The sequence below is a fragment of the Impatiens glandulifera genome, chromosome 1 (genome assembly GCF_907164915.1).
Source record: "Impatiens glandulifera chromosome 1, dImpGla2.1, whole genome shotgun sequence".
NCBI classification, from domain to species: domain Eukaryota; kingdom Viridiplantae; phylum Streptophyta; class Magnoliopsida; order Ericales; family Balsaminaceae; genus Impatiens; species Impatiens glandulifera.
Genome location: NC_061862.1, coordinates 46684444 through 46697637, shown reverse-complemented (window position 1 = coordinate 46697637; position 13194 = coordinate 46684444).

Below are 13194 nucleotides of genomic sequence, written 5' to 3'. Positions count from 1 at the left end.
AATTGTTTTGATTACTTAAAACTCTTGATCAATGAATAAATAATTTTATTTTTTTAAATGAATCAAGTAGTTTCGAATAGTGACATTATGCTGGTTAGAAAGCAAACACCCTAATTGCTGTACATATAATATTAAAAGATTAATGTATTCAAAACCATGTTTTTAGTGTATTAATTAGTAGGTACAATTGACAGTTATAGTTCTCAATAAAAAAATTGCTATTTCATTTGAATAAATATATGTAATTATTTTATTGCATTGCCTCTATATTTTATATCATCATATTTTGTAAAATATCTGAATAGAAATTAACCCTAGATCAAAAAATAGATTTATCAAAATTATGTGGTTTTATTGTCATTACATATTTAATTAAGTACTATTTAGTCTTCCTACATTAAAAAATAAATAAATATTAATTAATGTAAGATTATATATTTAATAATTACAAACAAATTATAAACTGTTTCTCATCTAAATTCATACCCAAAATTATATCCAGTCCAAAAAAATATTTCAAGAAATATAATAATAATTAAGTTTTCATAAAATAAAATATTGTTCCAAAATAATATTTATTATTGGGTAATAGTGAACTTCTGATGCCAAGTTGTTTTCATTATATTATTTAATTTGGCCTAGTGTGTTGAATAAACAACCTATATAATTATTTGACAAGTGACATATTCTTAATTATTAAAGTGTTATGATTTTTTTTTCCTATTGATTGAAAGCTTGTATTAGAAGGCATTTAACCTTGTTTGGATTATATGAGATTACTTTTAGGACCCTTGTTTGATATATTTTTTTTTTAATAATTACGTGTTTCTATCATTTGGATAACAATTTTTATGGAGTTTAGAAATAATAGTTATTTAAGAACAAAATAACTAAGGATATACTGAATTGTTTGAGAGTATAAATATATATATAAATAATGCAAATTGTTTTTCCTACCCCCCACTCCTTACTTAATTCAAAAATTACTTATTTATTCATTTAATTTTTATATATTTACCTTTCTTATCTTATTTATTATTTTATTTAATTATTAAGTTTTTTATCATTAAATATAATTAATTAATTAATTTTTCATATTTTTTTCTATTTTATTTATTTAATTAAAAATACAAAATATTATTATTTTTATATTATAACTGTTTAAAATATATAAAATATTAAAGTGTATTTTGATTTAATAAAATATAAATATTTAATATTTTATTATATTAATTATATATATATATATATATATTAAAATATTTATAAAAATAATAGTTAGTTCAATGATTCAATTTTTTTATAAATAAAATTATCTATTAAATAATAATTAATAATTAGTCTAATCATTATTATTTTAATTAATAATATTATATTTTATTAAAATAGTACACATTTTAATATTTAATATATTTTAAATAATTATAATATAAGAATAATAATATTTTGTATTTTTAATTAAATAAATAAAGTTAAAAAAACATATTAAAAATTAATTAATTAATTATATTTAATAAAAAAAACTTAAAAATTAAATAAAATAAATAAAATAAATAAAATAAGAAAAGTAAATATATAAAAGTGATAGAGATAAATAAGTAATTTTGAAATTAATTAAGGAGTGAAGATGGGTGGAAATATAGGAGGGGCCACCTATAAATAATTTTACAAGATGGGAGAATTTTGGTATTTATTTTGAAAATTTGAATGATATCAAGTAGATCTTACCTTCAATTAAATAACAAATTATTTTAAAATATATATAATAATAATACACGTAAAAATATATTATACAATATATATTATTGAATGAGAAAACTAACCTGACTATGTAATAATGACTAAAGTTTGTTGGGTTATTTGAATTACAGGGTGAGGGAGAGAAAATGAATGATTGAAATAATTTTGATGAGGGGATGATTTTTTATTTTTTTTTATAAAATTACATAAAAGTATTAAATATTAATATATATAAGATAGACCCTGGGTAAGTCCAACAAAACTGCCGGATTAAGAAAATCAATCATTCAGGGACTCATTTAATAAAATATTAAATTATTTAGTTAAATTTATTAATGGTTTTAACACAAAAGTATACAACATATCGGTTTATAAGAAAAATAAGAATTTTTATAGTTATATGTTCAAATCTTATAAAAAAACAAAATTTTGAAATATTTTAAAAAATAAATAAAATTATGGCTTCCAAATTATTTTTATTTTCAAGTTTTGGTGTTGGGCAGCAATCCAACCTTAGGGCCGAAACAGGATATATATATTTATTTATAATAATAAAGTATTTAGTTAACGATAGAATAAAGGATAAATAGAAGTGATATGATGTCAAATGATTTATATTATTATTTAAATAATTCATACGGAAGAAGACCGTTTTAAATTTTAAATTTGTGGATGTACTCACATATGAACTCTACTATATTAAGAAACCTATAAATCAATATGTTAGATAACATCTTTCTAACTATCTGTACATCTTTCAAATTTACAATACATATACTTTTTGGACCACCAATCAATATTCTAAAGTATTTTAGATTTTTCAAATTTACACTACATTTACTTTTTGGACCACTCATCAACATTCTAAAGTATTTTACATTTTTTCAAATTTACAATACATTTATTTATTTATTTTTTGAAAAAATCAATAATTAGAACCAGGCAATGGGTTAGATCAACACAAATCGACATGATACAACACGAAATTAGTATGGAACGACAATATACGATATTACCTCACTCGGGTCGTGAGTCGAATACGACTCAAACACGAGACGACACGATCACGACACGATTATGAGTTTATACGATTTTAACACGGTCTCAAATCGACACGGACACAACACAAGTGTAGACACGACACGAGCACAATTATATACACGAAATGAGATAAACACAATTAATCACATAATTTAAGTTACTCAACTTTACATTAAAATTTTCTCTAAATCTATTTACATTCACATTCAATTAATAAATTATTTAATTTTATAAATGTAATTTATATAATTACAACTATGCATACTAAATTAAAATATTAAAATAAAATATTAACTTAAATAATATAAATTAAAATAAAATAAAAATAAAAATATGAGTCTCCAAATAATTTTCTCCAATACTACTTTCAATAATTAATTAATTTATTTTTAAATTTTAAATTATTTTATAATTTCAATTATTATTAATACATTAAATAACAATATATTATAATAATTTAATTTTAATAATATAATAATATGTATTTATAATTTTTAATTAGTTTTCAATAAATTATAATATAATAATATATATTATAAATATGTCAACTAAAAATTCATTAAATTTTAATACACCTTTCTTATTTCCTTCTCTAAACTATTCACATTTTTCTTATTTTCTTCTCAAAACTACGTTAACATTCTCAAACTAAATCTACTTACATTCTCATTCAATAAATAAATTATTAACTAATTTTATTTAGATAATTATTTATAAATTTTAAAATATATTTTAATTAATTGACATTCAAATTATTACTTATGAAACTATATGTTTAAATTTATATCTACACATATTACATATTTAACCTCTTAATTAATTTTTTAAATAATATATTTAACACATTTAACTTATTAAATTAATTTAAGTTTTTTAAAATAAAAAATTAATTAATTAATAATTATATTTTTTATTTTTACTAACAAAATAATTTAATATATATATAAATAAATAATTAATATATATATATATAAATAATTTAATATATAAAATACATTAAATTTCAATACACCTTTCTCATTTCCTTCTCTAAACTACTCACACTTTTATTATTTTCTTCTCCAAACATTTTCTTATAATAATTATATTTTATATTTTTTACTAACAAAATAATTTAATATATATAAATAATTAATTAATATATAGAAATAAATAATTTAATATATAAAATTCATTAAATTTCAATACACCTTTCTCATTTCCTTCTCTAAACTACTCACACTTTTCTTATTTTTTTCTCCAAACTATCTATGTTTACATTAACATTCTCAAACTAAATCTACTTACATTCTCATTCAATACATAAATTATTAACTAATTTTATTTGGATAATTATTTGTAAATTTTAAAATATATTTTAATTAATTGACATTCAAATTATTATTTATGAAACTATATGTTTAAATTTATATCTACACATATTACATATTTAACCTCTTAATTGGTTTTTTAAATAATATATTTAACACATTTAACTTATTAAATTAATTTAAGTTTTTTAAAATAAAAAATTAATTAATTAATAATTATATTTTATATTTTTTACTAACAAAATAATTTAATATATATATATATATATTTAAATTTATATCTACACATATTACATATTTAACCTCTTAATTGGTTTTTTAAATAATATATTTAACACATTTAGCTTATTAAATTAATTGATGTTTTTTAAAATAAAAAATTAATTAATTAATAATTATATTTTATATTTTTTACTAACAAAATAATTTAATATATATATAAATAAATAATTAATATGAGTGTGTCAAGACACGACATGACACACATGAAAACGGACATCGACACAATACGACTGGGTTGAAACTCTAATCGAAATAACACGAAACACGAATTTAAACACGAATTAACATGACATGAATAAACTTGTGGATACAAATTAACACGAAATGAAAGAGCTTGTGGATCATAATATTTTGAGTGAGTCAAGATACGATACAATACACATAAGATTAAGATACGATACAAAACGAAACAATTGAAAATTTAACACGACTTGTCCGAATCGAACACGACCGTTCATACACGAAAATTGTAGCTTAATAAGAAAATGCTAAAGCCGTTGTATATATAAAAAAATAATTTTACATTTTTCAAATTTACAATACATTTACTTTATGGCCACCCATTAATATTCTAAAGTATTTTTCATATTTATAACTAATTAAGAAAATGGTAAAGCTACTATATATATTATAGTTTATTTTCATTTTGTTTTATATTTTTAATTTTTTTTACCTTTTAATTTATTTGAAATAATCACTAAGTTAACCTTAATTTAAATTTTATTTTGGAATCAAAATGATTTAAAAATATTGTTTTGAATTGATTTCAGTCATGAATTTATATTATTTTGATTAATTTTGATCCAAAATTTGTCTAAAATATATAACTAATAATTTTTTTGTATTAATTACTATTAAATATTAATATTTTAAAATATACATGTTATTATTTAAATACATATATATATATATATATATATTAAATTTGTAATTAAAATTTATCAGGTAAAAAATTACAAATCAGTTTTTTAGTTATTGATAATTTGTAAGTTATAAATTTTATTACAAAAAAATATTTATATAATATATTTAAATAATAACATGTATATTTCAGAAGATTAAATATTTAGTGGTAAGGTAACTAATAAAAAAAGAAGTTGATTGATGCTTATAATATATTTTTTTTTGTAGGTTATAAACTTTAATAAAAAAGATTAATAAATTTAAATATTATTGTATGTATTTTAAAAAAGAAGTAACTGTTTACCGTGTCTATTTGTGAAGTTATAAATCTTAATTTTAATAAAATGATTAATTAATTAATAATATACATTTTAAATATACACGATTAATCTGTCGTTTTAATCTCCTATTTTGTGCGATATATATATGTATTTTGTCAAAAAAATATAAATCTTATAATTTTTAAAATATAGTTGTAAGAACTTTTTTTTCTATGAAAAATTTAATTTACAACTAAATATATATATATATATATATCTTAATTTTTTATTTAATTATTGTATACACAATTTTATTAAATACTTAACTAATTCATATAATTTAAATATTTTTGAAAATATTATTGATAAAACATTGTGACAGAAAGCGATCATATTTTCATTTAGCAAATAAAACTGTGACTAGCTAGTGATTGCATTATGATTTCAAATTATATATATATATGATTCACAAACTACACATATATTTTAAATTAATTAGTCAAATGTAATACTAACTATAATTAAACTCAATTAAGTTATTTTGTAAAAAAATAATTTATTTATTTATTAATACTCCATGCATGTCACAGGATTGTGGAGAAAATCAGGGACGAATCTGGGCTCGGGTGAGCTGAAGTCACCCCCAATTTTTTTTTTTTTTTACGGTAGAAATATGACATTACCCTTGATTTCTTAAAAAAATTTAATATAATTCATTGTTTGTTTTATTTAATTATTAAAAAATGGTAAAACTTTACTTTTATATACTTGTTTTTTTCAAAATTTTCTCGTTATTATTTTAAGCCCACTCTAAATTTTTTTCAAGCCCACCCAGTTCGAAATCTTAGGTCCGTCCTCGAAAAAAACCCAACTAATATAAAATAAATTAAGACATTATATATGCTAAGTTAATTAAGAAATCCCTAACTATCCCAAAGGCTCTACCTGTTAGAGGGTGTCATTTTATATTTAGGGTTTAGGGTGTCATTTTATATTTATGGTGCCATATACTTATTAATTTTTAAAATTTAAATTATTTTAAATTTTAATTATTATTAATACATTAAATAATAAATATAATATAATAATTTTAATTTTAATAATATAATAATATATATTTATAATTTCTACCCAATTTTCCCACGTTTCTTTACTCAAACTATTCACTTTTATATAACATTATTAAATTATCATGTTTTTTAAATTTATTTACATTCTCATTCAATTTTATAAATGTAATATATAATAAATTATATCAATAAAAATGAGAGTCTTCTAATAATTCTCTCACACATTACTTTTATTAATTTTCTTATTTATTTTTAAAATTTTAAATTATTTTATAAATTAAATTATTATTAATACAATAATAATAAAAAATATATGATAATAATTTAACTTTTATAATATAATAATATAATTTTAAATTATTAAGTAATAAATATTATTAAAAAAAGTATATCAATAAAATTATATTAATTTAAAATAAGAAAAGAAAGATAAGATTTCACATTTAACCTATTTAATTAATTAATTAAATATTAATAACCTAATATTTTTAACATATTAAACTAATTTAAAGTATTTAATAATTTATTCAAATGTTTTTTAAAAATAAACTAATAACTGTTAACAATTTAATTTATACTATATATAAATGAATAATCTATAACAAATATTAAATAATAACATTTAATAATATAAAGTTTTATTTATAAGTTTAAATATAAAATCCTATTAACAATTAAAATTCATTTTAATTTAAATAAAATTAAATTATTTTAATATATATTAAAAATAATGTTACATATATTTTTTAAAGTCTATATATAATATCATATAAATGAATATTATATTTAAATATTTATATAATGAGATTTAAAATAACTATTTTCTCTCCCTTAACTAATTTCAAAATATTTTGCTCAACTTTCCTTGCTTACTTAATTAAAAATTGAATCATTTCAAAATATACAACAAATTAAATTTAATTAATAGACTTTTTCTAATTATTAACTAATTATTTTCTCCAATTAATTAATGAGTGATAGAACTATTTTAAAATATCTCTCCCAACAAATTTAATTAATATTTTTTTTGATTAAGTAATGTTATATACAATTGACTCAATTTTAATTTAACTAATTTTCCACTAATCTCTCTTAAGTTGATTATAAATAAGATTGAAATTGTATTATAAACTCACATTCTCTCAATCACATCTTTCAAAACCAGAGTTTTCAAAAGAAATTTGACTTTTCATATAAACTTGAATATATAATGGAATATATTGAAGTTTCCACAGGTTCAAGGTTCAGTTTATGTGACTATTGAAATCTCCATCCTCCATTGATTGATATGAGTAGTGAATCTATTTCTAATTGTGTAACTAGTTTTAAAAAAGTAGAACTAGTAAGATATACAATTGTCTTAATTTTATTCAAATTGATCCATAAGAAAAAATAGAATGTAACAATGTTCAAGTAACAGTTGTTATGGAATTGAAATTTTCAGTAACTAAACATATTACAAAATTTCATGATATAGATATAAATCAATTATTTAACTATAATACTAATTTTGCTAAAATAAAGTTACAAAACTTATAATAGTTGATGAATAATATCATTTTTTTTTTTATATTAGACTCCTCAAATTTACTAATATATTTAGTTACTGTTCTAATTCCATAATGACTATTACTTGAAAATTATTGTTTACATATTAAATATTCTGCCTTTTCCTTTTTCTTGTGAATCAATTTTGAATAAAATTAAAATAATTTCATACCTTACTAGTTCTAGTCTCTTAGCCTGAACTGGATGAAACTAGTTATGCAATTAGGTTCATATTAACATGAATTTGCTGAAACTCCAATATATTCCATTATATCTAAAAAAAATGTGAGATTTATAATATATAATTAAAATTGTTTATGATAAAGAAAATTCAAAATTAATAAATTTTATTTTAAATAATAAAGATATTAATTTAATAACTAGTGATATATGAGATTATGGACATGGTGATTATGATTGAAATTTTTTTAAACGGATTATTTATTTTCAATTATTTAACTTAAAACATAGAGGTGAAAATATATTTTAATTTATTAATAAAAAATTTCTAACTATTTATAATATATTTCAAAACACTAATTTCAATAAGTTTTTATAATGTAAGTAATAATAATAATGTAATTGTTGGACTAAAAATAAAATTAGATCCTGTTTTAAAAGATGATGTTTATGATATGTTAAATTTAAAAAATTATGTTTAAATACAAATTTGAAACCGATTAAAATTCCAAATGATGTTAAACAAGACTTAACTCAACTTATCTAATGTTATTAAAAGCAATTACACTTAGATAACCCTTTATAGAATTTATTAATCATTATAAAAATGAAGAATATATAATAGAAGATGAAGAATTCGATATAGATTTATAGAATTTATTAATCATTATAAAAATGAAGAATATATAATAGAAGATGAAGAATTGATATAGATTAAAATTATATGAATTTTAAAAATATTTTTATAATATAACTAATTATTTATAAAATTCAATTCTATTTATAAATATCATGAATAAAATAAAAAAAATATGAATTTTATAAATTAAATAAATGTATAATTTATAAAATTAATATTAATTAAAAAATCCAATAAAAGACTACTTTTAAAAAAATCTCAAAACTATTTTGTCTCAATAAATAAATTACATAATATATCAATTCCAATATTTTCTCTAAAAAAAAATAATACCGATAAATAGATCACATATTTAATTGTTTATCATTTTAAAAAAATCTGAAATTATACCAAAATTATACAAGTTAATAAGAAATTTACTTAACAAAAAAATAAATAATTTATAAAATAAAAAGATTAAATTAATTTTAATAAAATAAAAATATAATTTATAAAATTAATATTAATTAAGAAAATCAGTTGTAATAACCTAAAAAATTTCAACTCCTTTTAATATTAAATAAAAAATTAATAGTCAATTCCAATAATTTTTTCTCAAAAAAAAATCCACTATTTACAATAATAATGGACATCATTTAAAAAAAAATCTTAAAACACTTAAAAGCTTATTTAAAAAGAAACTATAAAAAATCTCCACTATTTTAGGTATAAATTCTTTTAAAAAGAATGAAATTTCAAATTTAACTTAGTTATTTTTTAAAAATAAATTATAACTTTATAAAATAACAAATTTAATTGACACGTTTTAAATAATTGACATTGAAATTATTATTTATAAAATTATTCAGAATATTATAATATGAAACTTTGGAGTGTCATTTTCATTCAATTAACTTAAATAACTTTTATTTTGAAGAATATAATTTAATGCACAAAAGCAATGAAACAAGAGAATTATAACTTGATGCATGAATATCTATTTTTCAATAAAAAGAATGCGATAACTTTAATGTAAATTTCAATTAGAAATTTTGAAAATTTTGTTGTTTACCATAAGTTGGTATAAAACATCTCCTGTATTCAACCGTCTAATTAATCATGAAATTTGGATAGTTTGTAGATTTCTTTTTTTCAGGGCAAATTTTGTTGTTTACCTAATGTTGGTATAAAAGAATCGGGGTTGTTTGGGAGAACCTTTCCGGTACTATCTACATTTCAAAAAAAAATCCAAAACTATTCACATTTTCATTCTTATTCCTAAACTACCCACCTTTCCTCTCTATAATATTAATTAACCCATTAATTAACTCAATCTCTCTTAACCCACTAATTAACTCTCTCTCTCTCAAAACCCATTAATTAACCCCTCTATTTCTCTTAACTATTAATTAATATCCTCACCTTTAAACTATTAATTAATTCATTCTATTTCAATCAACTAATTAAAATATATTATATAAATATTAAAATAAAATAACACATATATTTATTTTTATTTAAATTTATAAATATAATATATATAATTAAAACTAAATACACTAAATTAAATAATTTAAATAACTATTATAAATTAAAATAAATACATTACATAAACGAAACTTGAAACTTGAAATAAAATACATTACATAAACATTATATCACAATAAAATACATAACATAAACATTACATTAAAATAAAATACATAATAAATATTAATCACGTTCAGTACATCGCGAACTCCGTCTTGTATGTCCTTCTTGTCCGCATCGTCCACAAACTCTCACTTTTCGAGGGTTGTCCATTTCAGTTCGAATACGCGAACTTTGACCCCTCATACCAGGCTTTTTCTTCTTCTTCATGTCTTCATTAGCAATGAGAATACCATACTTTTCCCAATTATTTGCGAGTGGAAACGTCCAATATGCTTGATTAAGATTGGGTTAAACTCGTATTTCCACATTTCACAAAGTGTTGATAAATTGTGGTATGATTCAATATATTGTTTCCAATCTAAGTTGCATGTCAAACAACCTGCCACAATATGTGAACATGGAAAATGATATCGACTCCATTTTTCACAAGAGCAAAAAACCTCTATATAAATCCACATTATGTTTATTACCATCCTTCCAATATCCATTTATGGTTCTGTATTGTGTAGTAACGATTTCGAAGACTCCTCTTTGTTTATTGTATGTAATAACCTTGTGTGATGATGTTTTTTTCTCAATAGTTTCAAATAATTCTCCTGACCTTTGACAATAAGTTGACCATTTTGAAGGTCATTAACGTCGCAGTTCATCTTTGTGAGACTAATTTCACAGATCGATATATGTATACTTTATCATTGATGTGACTGGTAGATATCTAACCGAGCGTAAGAGTCCGTTGAAACTTTCAACCATATTTGTTGTCGCTTGACCATAACGATAACCTCTGTCATGAGACATAGTCCACATTTCTAGTGGAATCTTTCGCAACCATATTTCGGCATAAAGATTAATCTCTTTAATTTGTGTCATTGCTACTTCAAATTTTCGTACCTGAGAAGTACTTCCGGCCATCCAACAGAGCATCTTCAAATGTGCGCCTGGAAAAGCTGAACAGAAATTACTACGTAAATTCAACAAACAAAATCGATGTATACACCATTAATTACTCACCGGTGAAACCACTTTCTACCATTTTCATGGCTTCATTAATTCCAGCATGTCGATCAGAATAATGCATACACCATTTCTATTTTGACAAACATATAGTCGGAGATGATGTAGAAACCAAGACCAATGACAGTTGTCTCTTCATGAACCTAAGGCATATGCAATGGGATATTGTTGATTATTGAATCAGAACCCATTGCAATCAATAATTTCTCATTGTATTTTCCTTTTAGAAAAGTACCATCAATGCCAATAACAGGCGGAGCATGCTGCCATCCATCAATCATTGGTTTAAATCCCCACCAAATACGTTTGCACACAGATGTGTTGGGTTTTGTACTATGAGTTTCAGCATAAATGAAAGCAATTGTTCCTAGATTAAAATGTATCAAAGCACTAAAAATGTAGAAAGTTTAGCGTAAGAAGTCATCCAATCGCCATAAACATCTGATATTGCTTTTTGTTTTTCGATCCATGCTTTCTTGTAACTAACATAATAGTTGTACATAGATGTAATTTGATTTCAAATGTTGCTTACTTTCAGATAAGGACTATCTGTATCCTGACATAAATATAGGAAATAATTTATAATATGACATAAAATGAATAAATTTATAAGTAATAAACTATTCAATATACTTACTTGTAGTTTTATTGCATCTACAATCATTTTGGACGTTAGTTTTATTACTTAGTGACATCAATACACAAGTGTGTTCAGCAGGTATTTTAGTGGTTACAAACAACCAGATTTCTTTGATCTCATCACTCGAATTCTCCATGGACAATCTTTCATAACACATGATGCCTCATATCGTGGTGTATCACTTTTCACAACATGAAAATTTCTAGAACTTCTGATATGATATTTTTTATCGCACTTATTGCAGATTGTTTATCTGTAAAAGATTGACTTTAAATAAATTATAATCGAGTGGACCTATGTTTGAACAATTACCTGAATTAACATTAATCTCTTCTATTTCAAACCAAGGAGCAGTTGGAATATGTTCATCATCGTTGTCAGTGCTATGATCTGAGTCATCTTGCTCTACATTGTGTATTTCATCGCACTCAGATTCATCACTTTCTAACTCATTTTCATGATTTTGATCAGCATCAACACCGTTTAAGTTGTATATTGCATTTGATCTTTCAATTTCGTTGAGAGGATTATCCATCTGTCACAAATAAAAAAAGTATTAATAATAAATTACAAATACATAAAACTCAAACTAACATAATTAAAAAAAATCTAACCTTGTGAATCAATTTGAATTCTCAATACTATGAGGAGTTATTTATACATAAATTTAGCACTAACATAAATTATTTGAATTGACAATACACTTAAAAGTTATATGAATTATCAACTCAAAAATTGAATTGACAAATCACTATAAAGATGGGATTGACAAAAGTTGGATTGACAAATCACTACAAAAATTGATATGAATCTTAAAAGTTGAATGGACAAATCACTATAAGATAAAATTGACAAAAGTTGGATTGACATATCACTATAAAAGTTGATATAAATCTTAAATGTTTGATTGACAAATCACAATAAATATAAGTGT